This window comes from Lycorma delicatula, chromosome 3 (assembly GCF_047948215.1).
Source record: "Lycorma delicatula isolate Av1 chromosome 3, ASM4794821v1, whole genome shotgun sequence".
Lineage (NCBI taxonomy): Eukaryota > Metazoa > Arthropoda > Insecta > Hemiptera > Fulgoridae > Lycorma > Lycorma delicatula.
This window is the reverse complement of record NC_134457.1, coordinates 82625278-82639777: the sequence shown is the minus strand read 5'-3', so window position 1 is coordinate 82639777 and position 14500 is coordinate 82625278. Positions and strand designations below refer to the sequence as shown.

At 29.1% G+C, this 14500-nt stretch overlaps 1 protein-coding gene across 1 annotated transcript in view; it reads right to left on the bottom strand.

Moving 5' to 3' along the window:
- The window catches only part of LOC142321742 (uncharacterized), a 55385-nt gene that overhangs the window by 33630 nt on the left and 7255 nt on the right, over positions 1-14500 (bottom strand). The window lies entirely within an intron of this gene.

Genomic DNA, 14500 nt, shown 5'->3' with positions numbered 1-14500 from the left:
TGATCGTTTCTTCGATGGAGAACAATATCTTTAGGTTGGAACTGATCTCCGACTATGACAATTGCTACTCGGTCTATAGTTGGAGCATTGTATCTCCGGACATGTCCATCATATCTCCAGCGGGCGTTTTGTCTGCGTGAATGACAATCTTGTGGGTATCTGATGGCATCATATCAATTGCCGTTTTGAACAAACGCACCAAATTGTTCCTTTCGTGAAGGAGCTTCTATAGCTGCGAAATAATGGATGTTCTTAGCGAGGTATGTATTTCACAACGTGCATCGACTTCATCTCTATCATCACCAATGAAGTACATTTGAAGGAATTTATTGTCACTATCTGGGAACGGGAGCAGGGTGCCAGCTTTGTGATATATTTGCCCTTAGATTTTAAAAGTTGGCATGAATTGAGTCGTCACGATTTCCGCACCAAATGACGTCATTTGGAAGCAAGAGTTATATTTCCTGATGTTCGATAGGAAATGCTTCGATTCAGCGGTAGATCCAGCAAGTAGAGTTTTCAATGGCTCTGGTGGTGCATCAAGTTGAGGCAATTTGATTTTTCCCCCAGCGCAACACATCCCTTTCGTTTCATTATTAAACTTTAGAGCCTGGCAGTAGGTACAGACATGACTCATCTGGCCAATGACAACATGCCGACTTGAACTATAATCAACAGCTGGATTGTACCGGAACGCAAGACGATTGTATTGCAGATTCAGATCAGCTGTTCTTTGGGTTCGTGTTTCAGCTATCCTCACTCTGTCGCGTTCATTCCGTTGAGAACGAACCAAATCTGTTGCTGCAGAACGCGACTGACCTGCTCGCAATCGTGCATCCTCAAGCCTGGCTGCTCGTCTTTCTGCCGGTTCCACGTTACGTATCTGGATGGTGCTTAGTCTGTTCCTCTCTCGTACGTATGCCCGCTCTTCCTCAGTCATATTCGAAATCTGTCTTCTTGATCCTTCTGTGTGGCGAGTGCGACGGCCCACATTCGATTTTCTGCGAGGCATTGTTTCGGCTTTCACTGGAATAGAAGGAAGGGATAAGATTATAACCTCTTATGGCTCTCACAGCTTTAGGTTGAAAACCATTACAGAAAGGACAAAAAATTTAATAACGAAAAATTTTCATTTTGAAAAGGCCAAAAAAATTTATTTAAACTTTTTTCACCTATCTCTCATGGTTCTCATAGCTGCAGCTCGACAACAATGAGACACCGGACAGACAGTATAGAAAAGTGGCTAAAAATTAACAATATTAACTAAATACATGAATTTAAATAAATAATTAAAATATTAGTTAAATGAAATAGTTAAATAATAATTATAAAAAAATAATATTTTTTCTGATCATCTCTCATATAAAACATAACCTCTACTTACGATTTGGTAAAAGGCACAGCTCAATCACGACACGATCACACAAAAGTACCTCAATTAAAGTGAATTTTTAATTCAGATTGTATAATAATCTGAATCAGATGCAAGTGGATACGTTGTTTTTTTTTTTTTTTTTTTTGTTAATAAAGAATGTAATTGGGAACAGGTATTGTTTCACATGTGACTGCGGTTGTCGTTAGCTAGTATGGCGAGTGTTCCCCTCGCTTCCGGCAGATGGCGCGGTCACTGGTACACAGCTGACCGTTAAAAAACTGTCTTCTCGCGATCGTGGGTATGTGACTGATGCGAAAAATAGATGAAAACAATCTTTGATGCGGGCTATATATCGTGCTAAAATTTGAGCTCAATCGATGCAGAACATTTTGAGTTTTTGAAGCGTACACAAACGAACTTAACATTTTTATATATAAAGATTTGTGGGCTGCGAAAAAAGCCCTTAAGTCGTGCGAAAAAAGACATCATTTTAAATGCTTACAAAAGCAGAGTAATGCTTACAAATTACAGAATAATCAAACGGCGTTGATTTCCGATGTTAATAAACTGCTAACGTAAGTAGAAGTTGTGCTGCTTCAGTGTACAACGTGATTCTCGAGTATGAATCTACTAATGAATTACGGTCTCCAAAGAAAACAAAACCCCGCAGGTCAATTGAGAAAAAGGTGAGATTTTGATAAAAACGCGATTCGTAAAAAAATTACACGAATTTGAATTATTTAGAAATAGTTTAACGATGTATTATGTCTTTTGGAAGATAATTCGGTTATTGTCTTCGACAACGCTTCTTATCATTAAACGAAAAGAATTCCAGCCGGGTTATAGAAAAACAATGATATCAAAATGTGGCTTAGTTCAAAAGGAATAATTTTTGAAGAGGTTTAAGTTAATGTTCAATCATTGCAAAGGGTTTCACGTATTAAAAGTAATTATAGTCCGTATAAAATTGGTTTGACACACAACGCCATATTGGTAAGTCGTGTTTTTATTCGGCTCCTAACGAATATGTTTGCCGTCCTCCGTGGCGCGAGTGGTAACGTCTCGGACTTTAATCCGGTGGTTCCGAGTTCGAATCCCGGTCAGGCATGGCATTTTCATACGCTATAAATCATTCATATCATCATCTGAAGCAATGCATAACGGTGGTTTCGGAGGTTAGAAAAAACAAAAAAAACGAATACTTAGTTGTGTGGTTTCAGTGTTACTATTTGTGAATTTTGTTCTTTGCTTTTACATAGCAAAGAACGCTAAATGACCAAAAAACGCTTGTTTGGTCATATATATGTAAAGGGTGTTTTAATTTATTTACTGTAAGTCATCCTCTTCTTGGTGGCTTTTCTTTTTGTTTTGGTGTTTTTTGTTTTTTTTTTTAATAAAATACAGATGATTTAGCTGTTAAATATAATTCAAATAAATTTGTTACTTGTGATTTTGTTTACATTGGCAACGGTCATACGGGCTCTTTGTGATTGGTCGTTGTGTTTGACAGCGGCCATCTTGCATTGAACTGATTGGTTTTCCTTTGTTTACATTTCCATCTGATTTATTAGCCTCTTATTTATTAAAAAACTGTTTTCTCGCGATTTTTTGTAACACAATAATAACACAAAATTACGAAATATTTTTCTCAATTTGATCGCAGCACCAACTGTCGGGACAAACTAAAATTAAAATAGAATATTATTGAATATACGATACTGCGATGGTAGCGCAGTCTGCTGGATCCAATGTAAAACATTCCAAAATCAACAACTACTTATAAATAAAAAATTAATTAAAAAAACATTTTCCAGTGGACCAAATTGTGAATCTAAATCATTATCGTATCCCCTTGAACACACACAAAAAATTTCATCAAAATCGGTCCAGCCGCTTAGGAGGATTTCAGTGACATACACACGCACAAAAGAAATATATATACAAAGATATATATAAATATCTTTCATTTTAGGTTTTCTTTTTTTTCTTTTATTATATTCATTCTCTTAGAACTGTCCTTTTTACAACTAGAAAATCTTTTTGTTGTTTCCTATAATTTGCTTTGTGACTTTATTTTTTATTGATACTTGTTCCCTTTTTATAAACATTTATTAAATGTAAGTATTAAGACCTCTTTTCTAAATATTTTCTGTTTGATTTTTTTTTTTTTTTTTTTTTTTTGAGATGACCGGCTTTGATTATTTTGGTTATTTTGCTCTAAGAGAATGGAAATTTATAGTATATGAAAAATGCCATGTCTGACTGGGATTCAAAACTAGGACCTCCAGATGAAAGGCTGAACTGCTACTACTCTGTTACACTTTAATTTACATTTTTTTAAAGGGTTGTGTGTGTAATATTTTGTCTATTCTTGGTTTGGTTCCAGATCCTCTTTTAGAATATACCTGCAGTTCTTTTTATACAGATTTCTTTAAAGCTGGTTTTTTTATAAACTCTTAATTTTATTTACAAGTCATTAGCTGGTTTTATAATATATCTATTTCTTATTACTACATGTTTATGTCTTCAAATCTTTGCCTTTTTTGGTTTTATTCATTTTTTAAAGTTGTTTAATTATTTTTATTTAGCTATAATAGTTATTGCATAATAACACAGTAATTGCAAATAAGGGATATGTAGTAAATTAAATAATATGATAAATAATAAAAAAAATCAAAATAATTTAATCATTTTAACAGTTTTTTTATAATAAGTAAAACGAAACATAATAAATAAGTAAAATCATAATCAATAATTCCTTAGAAAACTTTTTCTTCACTTTTATACTTGTAAAAGAAACTAAATATCTATTAATACTTCTTTTAGAATTGACATTTTTTTAATATTTACTAACATTTTTAATATTATTATTAATAATGAAATACAAATATTTATAAAAAAGTGAATTTGAATTTTTCTGTTTATTGATAAAATCAATATAATTCTGAATGTCTGCTAAGATTTCAAATTTTAACCCAAATATCAGTGCCAAACCTACACATAAAGCAAATTTTATAAATAAATATCACTGAACTGTAGTCTATATAATCTTTAATGAATAAAAAATTTCTTAGAAGGTGTTCTGTAAAATCAACAAGTACATATACAACCTCAGTCTTGTATCCATCGATTATTTCCAAGCCATTTGAGGAAATCCTCAAAACTGTTTCGCAGGAAAGACAAAATATACTCAATTTGAATAAAGACTTACAGTCAAACAATGAGTTTTTGTACTAGTATTTATGATTTTTCCTGCATTTTTTACAAGTAATTCAATTTATTTAAACTGGAATTGCTGATGTTATTTATATTATTCTTCAATAAATATGGGTGTCTCAATTGATTCTTTGCCACAACCTCCTTTGCTAGTTAGGTCATGTACTCCTTCACAGATTGTTGTCTAGTGTCATAAGTGTTGTAAATAATGTTAGATCTATAAGTATTAAAGAGTGAAAGAAGATTTAAAAAAAAAAAACCAGTCATAGAAATATTTTTAAATGAATTTACATCATTTAACTCTACAAGTAAAGCCAAAAGTCAGACATATTACTTTTCCCTTATAATTCAATTTGAAAATTATTGTGACTTATGACACTTGCCCAGGATGCTATGTTAGTAAATATAACAAAGAATATACATTTTTTCAATTCTTTGAAGGTTACATCATTTGGCCTGGAAAGTATTGTGTCTAGTTGTCTTCTTTTTGTTTTTTAAACATCATAAATCGGCTGTATCATAAATCCCTAACTACAGTCACATACAAAAGATGAAATCTGTACTATATAACAAATATCAGGCATGAATAGGACCTTAATCCAGAACCTTCTGGATGAAAGATAGATACATTACCTACCTTTTTTTAATAGAAAACTATCTCGGTACTGAGAACAGGGAAAATCAAAAGTTAAACTTATCTAATCTTAAACTTAAAATATAACTTACTTATTTGTATTTGAAAAGGAAAAGAATTCTTCATCGGAGGAAAAAATATTTTTTAATTAAAAACTGTTTTAACTTTTTTATTGAAAAATTCTCTATTATCATTGATACCAGAATTACATAGTACATTTTTCATTAACTTTGGCCGTACAAAAGATAATTTACATCCAGATTATGTTTTGTTATGGACTTCTACAAACCAATATGTTCCATTTCTTGTGTCATAACAGTAATAATAATTATAACAATTTAATAATGTTCAATCTATGTAGTGATCTGGTTGTCAAATTTAATACATTTATAAATTTATATTGAACTGTTTCATATTGTATTGATTCATGACTTTCATGTGTTAATATTTCATAGTGTGATTAATGTAATTTGTCTGTATATCTTGTTTCTATGAGATGATTTACAAAGATTAATTCTAATGTTTACGTAAGGCTTTGTGTCTATGGATGAAGTTTATCATTCAGTTTATCCAGTTTAACATTTAGTAGGCCTACTGTCATTGTAATTAAGTTCATTTCCTCATAAATTGCTACATCTATGAGTCTGTACTTTGATAAGTACAATTTAAAAAGTCCAACAGTTATACTTTACTAAAACTATATGAATGTTTTTGTAATGTTTTACGAATTTCTATGATACATTTTAATGTAATGCATTCAGAAATTGAGCAGTAAATGTTTCATTATTTTATAGAAATGTAAATTAGTTTTATCTAGCTGATCTATAAATGATTTCATTATGTTCTTCCATTCTTGATGAGTTTGTAGCATGTAGAACTCTAGAATTCTAGATGACTCTAAATGTAGATATGATGTTTTATATTTTATTTTTCCTTTTTTTAGTTAAAAATTTCTTTCTTTCTTTTTTCAAGGCAACAGATGTAGATGACCCAGGTGATACTTACCTCTTACTATCTGTTTCCAACCTGGTACAGGTTGGTAAAAAAACCAACCTGTAATTGATTTCATATCATCTGCTACTTGTTATTACTGCTATAAGTATTTTTCATTAAATCAGACCTTTATCAGTTAAGCAGTTTAAAGATGAATTCCAAATGGAAATTCCAATAAAAGTGATTTTAAAATGCCAAAGTTGTTAGTTATTCTTTAATCAATGTTAGAGAAAAGTGTTATTTTTGCTGTATATATTTAAAGAAGTTTTAATCCTTATGCAATATAAACATTTCAACATTGAACGGTGTATGAGTGGTAAAGTCACATAAATCGCAGGATAGTGTAAACTATTGGGACGCATTTGTCACTATTGCATTTGCAATTATATTAATTTCTATTCTTGATCAATGTAGTTCAATAATTGCTAATGACTGATTGATATGTTAGTTTTTATTATAACTCATTTCTTATTAAAAAGAATGCAATTAATTAATTTTGTTAATTTGTTGTAAAAACATATGCAGTTTTTAGAACATTTTTAGGATAAAAAATAAAGTTATACTATGTTAAATTAGATCATTCATAACAAAGAACATTACAAAAATATAAGATTTTTAAAATTAGATCATCTACAACACAATCATTGAAAATATGTTTATATAATTATTTAATGTGTGTGTACTCAAAAAAATCCCTTTGCTCATATGTAGTACCAATAAGGACTATTACAAACAAAAATTTTTCATGCTGATTTTCAAATATTTACATAAGAAAATAATTATAATCTACTAGTTAGGATACTACTAGTAGTGGGTGTACTACTGAAAGTGAGGGGAGACACTACCAACAACCCTTAGAATTATGGGGTAAATCATATATGTTTTAGTGTGAACTACATTCAAATAGTAGATCATTTTATTTGCCTTGATGAAACAAAGAAACTGATGTAAAAAAACTCATTGCTACAACAGTTCTCACCAATTTAAAGACTAGCCTTCATTGATATACCTTCAGATTTCATTACACTCCAATAATATCATATGAGAATATTACATTTTTGAGTTTTAAAAAGAAAGTTTAGGCAAATTTAAATTAGACATAATCTTGAAATGTCTTTATTAAATTTCTAAAATATTTTTAAAAAATGTTTTAATAAACATTAGATCATTTGTATAAATTATATTAATTGATATATTTATGAATTAGGGAGATAATGGTAAATTGAATTAATCGTAATATTTTCTGCTTATATTATCTTAAATTAACAGTTAGGTTTGTAAATTTGTTTGTCCTGGCTTTTTCTCTTCTTTTACAATTTTATTTTTAATACACTAAAATTTATTTTATGTTTGCAGTAAAAAAAATTAATCTGTCTTTTTTTGTTGACAGAATTAAATGTCTAAAATCTGTTCCCTCACAACAATAAATAGATGTGTTGAATCTCTACAATTGGCTTGAAGGAGAGAAAGCTTAATGCCCACTACATCCTGTATATTCTGTTTTTTTCTACCTGGCACACCCAGATTGATGATAATTAAATGAATATTTCATTAATATCCAAGTGAAAAAATTATACTTCATAGAAAAATCCCATGCTTGACCCGGGACTCAAACCCAGAACCTCTAGATGAAAGACAGACACATTACTACTTCACCACAGAGATTGGCTCCCATATTTAAAGAAAAATTGTGCACTATTGTGCTTTTGTAGTGAATTTAATTTGAAAACTAAATAGATAGTAACAAATGAATTTTATATTATCATCATAAACCAATGATTTATGATGAAAAATATTTCATAACTGACGTTAAAACAACAAAAAGAAAATATTACATAACTGTAGAAATGATATCCTATAAACTGTGCAATTTTTTAAAATTAGTTTATCATAGTGTTAATATGTAATATTTTGCACAAATAAGTCACACTTATTCTACTCAAGAGTATTTGATATGATGTTAACCTCTATCTTGGTTGATTCTCCACATCTACAACCTGGAATAGCTGACATAGCCCATTATAAAATAAGAAGGTACACATTCATTTCCAGCCCTTATTTAGTTATGCCTGCACCACAGTTTTCTAGACAGATAAAAGTCTAGTTACTAAACATATATGGCTAGAGACCATGGCATAGGACTACTGGTAATCATTATTGTCATCACTTGCCATTGTTGATTCATATTGAAATCTTTGTACTCAGGTCTTTGGATAGTTTCCCCACAAGTTTTTACATCAAAGTGAGTTAGATCAATGTGTCTCATAAGGATGTGGTTAATGGACAACACTGCATTGCTAGCTTTCTTTCTCACCAGAAATTCAACATCTTAGGTCAGGTACAGACATACTAGCTAACGATTACACAAGGGTGGATGAAGCAGTACCACTAATTATTCTTATAGTGTTGCTCAGTTTATAATTCACTTTCCTAGTATGTCTGCATTTTTATGTATGGGTGAGAATTAATCAACATATATACAATCTATACAGTTCTTTTCCATTTATTCTGCTTCCTTAAAATTCATTTAAGCTTCTTGTTTCTAGTTCTTAACTTTAACATAAAAGTATTGAAAGTAGGCTATACTGATAAAATAACAAGAAGAAGATAAAATAAACAGAGGTAAAATAAAAAAAAGTAAGTAGTTAGTACTAATGATTGGAAATATGAGAAAAAAGTGAGAGTTTTTCAAGGAAAAATCATTAAGTAACAGTGGAATGTTACACAGCTCAAAAACATGAAGACTGGGATAATTGAAATTTAGAAAAGTAGGACATGGAGAAACAGAAAAGATAAAATGGACAGATAAGCTAGTAAAACAGAAGTTCTATAAAAAATTGAATGAGGGTAGTAGGTATACTATTAAAATGAAGTAAAATTGGGTTAGTCATGTAATTGGAAGGAAAGGTGAAATCATGTTACTTTGGAAGTATAAGTATACCTTTTATGACTCCTTTGCTTCTGAAAGGAAAAGTAAATTAGTGGATGTTCACAAGAAAAATGGAGGATATGATCAAACAATGAATGGAAAGAAAAAACAATGAACAGGGAGGAATAGAGAAAATTACATCTCAAGAACTTGCCTTACAGCAGGAAACAGAAAGAGAATATTCATTTATGGCACAATCATTATTAAATCACTATTTGATCAAAATCATTATTATTTAATTTAGTCAGGTTTGATATTTTTTTATATATTACAAATTCCCATGTCATTTACTAAAAGGCTTATGAAAATTATGATAAATATATGTATATTTTTAAATATTCACTAGTTAAACAAATCATTTTTTTTTAAATTTAGAAAGTGATATTTACTTTATTTTTAAAATGTTGTTACATTCTATCATGCTGATTAATTATTTTCAAATATTTGAAAAATATGATTTTAATTATTTTATAATAAAATAATTTTAGTTTTTTTTGATAACATGTACAGTTATTTTAGATTCATCGACGAACTGTTTGCCAAACAAACCAAAATTCATTACATTTGAATTACATTGATTTGTGTATTTCATTTTTGTATTCCATTAGTTTTTTATCATTAAATATTTAAAATTGATATTAATATTCAAAACAGTTGAGGACAGTTTAATAATTATTTAGAAAACATATATGTCGTAGGTGAATAGAAAATTCAGTCTTATTGCGATGTGCCCAGGTAACTGGAAAATGAAATATAATATTTTGGATTATTGCTTATAATTATAAATATAATCTAACCAAAATTAACCTTTTCTTGCTAATCTAACTAGCAAGCATAGGTTAAGTTTGTTTAGATTATATTTATAATTTCCACTTAACCAATAATTTTCCAATTTACCAGGCACATTGCAATAGGCCTGATTTTTCATTTTGCTGACATATATAAATTATAATTTTTCTTTTTTTTAATTTAATAATTATTTTTCACTGTTATTACTAGTAAAATATTGAATTACAATATATGCACTATACAATATTCAAACATTTATTCTTTCTAAGATCTTCTCAGTCGTAATATTTTTTTTCATTTGGGACTTGTCGTGATTTTACATATTAAAATATAATTTGTCTATATTTGACCAGGTTCTCATTCCTTATCTATTGCATCTGAATGATCTTTTCTAAATGAGTACTTTTTGAATTAGTAAAAAACATTCTTTATTTATAAAATTAGGAAAATAACCTTGCAGAACCTCAGAGTCTAAGTGTTTAGAATGTATTAAGAAAATCTGGCTAAATGCAGAGGGTGAATTAGCAGATTAAAATGAATTTATTTTAGACTCAAGGCTGTGCAGCATAGTATATACCATGAAATGTTACTTGTTTAAAAACTACCAAAAAGAATAAAAAAATCATGCAGTAATTATCAGGAAAAATGTTTTGTTTTTTTAAATTATAGATTTCAATTTACAGAGAATTTTGATTTGCGACGTATCAAGGAAATGAGTTTTGATTATTGAGGTTAAAAATAATACTTTTATTTGTTCACAAACTAACATAATTTATTCTGTATGTCATTAGATATTTACCAACATTAAACATTTAAGGATCATTTCCAATGGGTTTAAAAATACTAAAAATTCTTGAGAAAAAAATGAAATTACAGTTTAAACTTGTTGATGTAATGTGTTTTGGAATGCTGAATTGCAAAAAGTCCAAATCAGGCAACAAAAAAAAAAAAAGACAGGGAAAAAAATATTGCAAATAAAACAAGTTACAACTCTCTTTCCTTGAAAAACTATTGATGTCTACCCATTCACTGAATTCTACAGAACACTATACATAATTCAAAATCTTCAAGTGAACTGAATCCATTTAATCTTATTTGTGTTAGAAATGGACTAGGATCTACTGGACCTAATCAAAGAAGGATCTAGCATTTTAATAGATCAATTCATTCATCTGAGCTTCCTTATTAAAATGCATGTGTGTGTATTATATGTTTGCAGTCATATTAGAATTTATATATTGGAGTGAATGCTGAAAGCCAGCAGAGAAACTGAGATTACAGTATTTATATGGATTACAGAAGATATAGACGCACAATTTCTTTTAAAATATTGAAGATATTTAAGGATTCACTGCTAACTAAATTTGAGATAACTAAAAAAAAAACAACAATGTCTATATATATATATATATATATATATCAAAGAAAAAAGTACAAAAATCTTGAAAAATATCTTATAACTTTAATGGTTTGAATTTAATGCATGATTTGGAACAAAAGGTTTAACTGATGATGAAGGAAAATCTCGAAAGCACTACTAGAAAAAAATATCAAGCATAAGGTAAGAAGCATTATTGATTCTGTATTCTTGGTAGTAAACGGATTCTATACTTTTGTCTTTGAGATATTAGTGCAGAGGTGAATATGGACAAATACAATAACAAAAGAATTGTTTTTGCTAAGTTAAAATATATAAATATTAACTACATATATATATTGAAGTTTTATCAGAGTATTTTTAGAATATTCTTTTATTACAATGATTAATTTTAACTGTTATTTTATTTCTATAGATTCTTTTTTATTTAATTTTTTACGTTTTATGACTACTCTGCATGCTTAACTTTAATAAGAAGCCTATTACATATATAAATATATATATATATATTACATACAATTTCATTTAATACCCAATTAATGAACCTTTTTTATATTTTTTGAGTTTTGAAAAATAATAGCACTGGTAGATGCAATTAAATCAACTGAACATATACACAAATAAAATTCACAAACACATTAGTGTCCTGCAGTTTAGTAAGAAGTGCTTGTTACAACATATAATGAACATTTTTCTTTTTAACACACATCATGATCCTAATTTTTATTAGTTTTAATGTTTAACTCTTTTTAAGACATAATTTATCTTCCTTAAAAAAGTATCTTTTGGCATTAAAAAAGTGATGAGAAGCTAGAACAAACATAAAAAAGGAAGAAAATTGTTTTTAATTACAGTTATATTTTATATATTTTCTAAATTTGGATAATAGTTTTACTTTAATCGATTTTTTCTTTCTTTGTAGAACTAAATCATTAATTGCAAAGAAGCTTACATTGTATACCATTTTAATATATGATATATAATTTTTGTTAAGTAATTAATGTTTTGAAATTTTTAAAATTTAAGAAAAAGTTCAAAAAATTTAGTAACATTAGTTATAAACTAAAGCTGACTTATTTGTCATAAAGCTATTATATTTAGAATGAATAGTCAATAGTTGCTAAATAAATTTTATATTTCCAATTAATGTTTTTACAATAATTCTATTTATCTGTTCAGGATGTATGGATGGGTAAATATCATTATTACATCACCTGATCTAAACTGCAAAAAAGATCCATTGTGGTTATCATACATTATAATCTCTCATGTACATACATTGTCAGGAAAACTTTTCTCATTCATTTTAAGCAATTAGAAATGATATCATATCCAGTGTTTTATTGTTGTAAACCTGGGCTTATTTTAGTTGATGACATGATGTAAGAGTACAATTGCATAACATTATCTACATTTATAAAATTAGCATCCTTTGTAAAATAAAATTCTAAATAAGACCAACACAATTACATTAATTATGATTTCATTTTTCTTTTTTTTAAAAAAGACAATAATAAGAAAAATTTAAATTTATTTGAATTTTTTTTTGCATTCAATATGAATATATGATTTACAATAGCATGTTTATTAATACTCTAGTTCAATAAACATTTGCTATAAAAAAATAAATTACAATAAAATAGTTAAAATTATTAAGATGTATAGAAAGTTGTATGAAAAACAAGTAATATAATATGTCAAGTCTAATTAGAAATGAACAAAAAATCTTTTGGATAAGTTAAGGCATTTCTTTAACCATGTACTCATACACACACACACACACACAGAGAGAGAGAGAGAGAGAGAGAGAGAGAGAGAGAGAGAGAATGATTCACAAAGAACTTATAACAAAATTTCAGAACGTTTTACTGGTGAAAAAGAAGAAAGTTCATATAAATGTAGGTTTGGAAATGCTCTGTTAGCAAGTGCCAGTTGGCGAAAGATTTTGCCCTGATTTCTGCACCTTCAGTTAAATTAAGCCAAACTGTAATTCTTGAAACCCAAATTAAGGGATAAATTTAGAGGCTTTATAAGAAATCTGACCAGAAAAATTGAACAAATAGTTCCCAAAACTGTATTTTTAATAGTTTTTAAGAAATCTGGTGTAATAGACAAAAGATTGGGGTTAAAAACACACTAATTTATGCTTGGTGTAAAATAACTGTTAAATAGGCAATAAACAATAAAAATTATAGAGAATTTGATTCTCAGTAAAAAGGTATGAATAAAGTTCACACAAATTAAATAGAAACATAAGTATTTCAAAGTTAATTAAATAAAACATATCAAAATGGGACAGATTTTAACTAGATATTAAATGAAACAAAATTTTCAATTTTGCGTTTCTGAAAGTATGTTTAAATGAACTTTCTTCTTCTACTCACCTGTAAAACAAGTCTTGGAAGTTTGTTACATTCTTTGTGAATCAACCCCTATATATATATATATATATATATATATATATATACACACACACAAATGTTGTGTATGTGTTGTTTACAGCTCTTTACAGTTGAACCCTTTTTTTATTTTTTATACGATGTCTGTAAATAAAGTAATAAGACTGGTTCAGAAAAACTTTTTATTTACAATCCAATTATACATGGACTCTTATCACCTTTGAAATAGTTCCCTTGGGAAGCCACACAACGCTTGAAACGGCTTTCCCACTCTTTATAGCAGTGTTGGAACTCAGAAACCAGAATATCATTCAGATGATCAGTTACATTTTTTTCTACATTTTCTACTGTTCCAAAATGGTTACTGGCTAGGAACGGAGGGAGTGGTGTAGTGACCGGACACGCTACGAGGTGGGATCTTCTCCCCTCGGGGGGGAATCGAGATGTTCCAAAATGGTATACTCTGGTCTCCTTTAGTGCGTCCAGAGTACTGTGGTTTTTATCTACTTTTGGTGTTTCGGCTGCTGGTCGAGTGTGTACCTTCCAGTGGTATCAAGTCTACCAATCGAGGATTGCAAACGCAGTGAGTACAAGGTTGTATGTTCTTGGCCCGTTGACTAGGTTGTTCAATAGGTGTTTATTTGCCGGGTATTTCCCGGCTTGCTAGATGCGTCGAATTTTGAAGCTGTTGTTCAAAGGTGGCGACAAGGACCCCACCGTTAGTTCTTCTTACCGTCCTCTGACGCTCTTACCAGTTGTTGGGAAAATTTTCGAGAAGGTACTTTAC